We start from the raw sequence: 506 nt of genomic DNA, 5'->3' as shown, positions 1-506 counted from the left end.
TTGTATACTGCACCAAACACCAAGCCAAATATCTTGTAAGTAAAAACCTACCTGGCAATAAACCTTATTTTCTTTTTCTGCCTTTGTGATGATGTCATCATCCCTTCCTCATGCTGCTGTAGCCTGACACCCATGTGTCATGCAGTGTCCCCTTGCCTTCATATTTTTATAGGTAAATAAACACATACTGTTTGTATTACAAGTACTCATAATTTGTTTCAGTGCTATCAACAATTTTAACTATCAACAATAAATGCACATATAAATAATAAATTATAAAGGAACATGGGGGAAACAACAATATGATTAAGTGGACAGGGGTGAAGAGGTGAAATGCTGCCCCCTGTGGAGGTGGAGCAAGTAGCACGATCTTACACATTACACCTTTAAGGGCTCCATTGGTCTAAATTAAGGATGTGGCACATGTGGCCATAATCCTCTTCCACACTAAATGAACATTTAACTGAATACATACATTGTTTTAGGGGTTCAGCCCCCCCCCCCCC

The sequence above is a fragment of the Seriola lalandi genome, unplaced genomic scaffold (genome assembly GCF_002814215.2).
Source record: "Seriola lalandi dorsalis isolate HSWRI2012SDOR001 ecotype SW California unplaced genomic scaffold, Sedor1 jcf7180002054220, whole genome shotgun sequence".
In the NCBI taxonomy this organism is placed as follows: Eukaryota; Metazoa; Chordata; class Actinopteri; order Carangiformes; family Carangidae; genus Seriola; species Seriola lalandi.
This window is presented reverse-complemented; position numbering follows the sequence as displayed.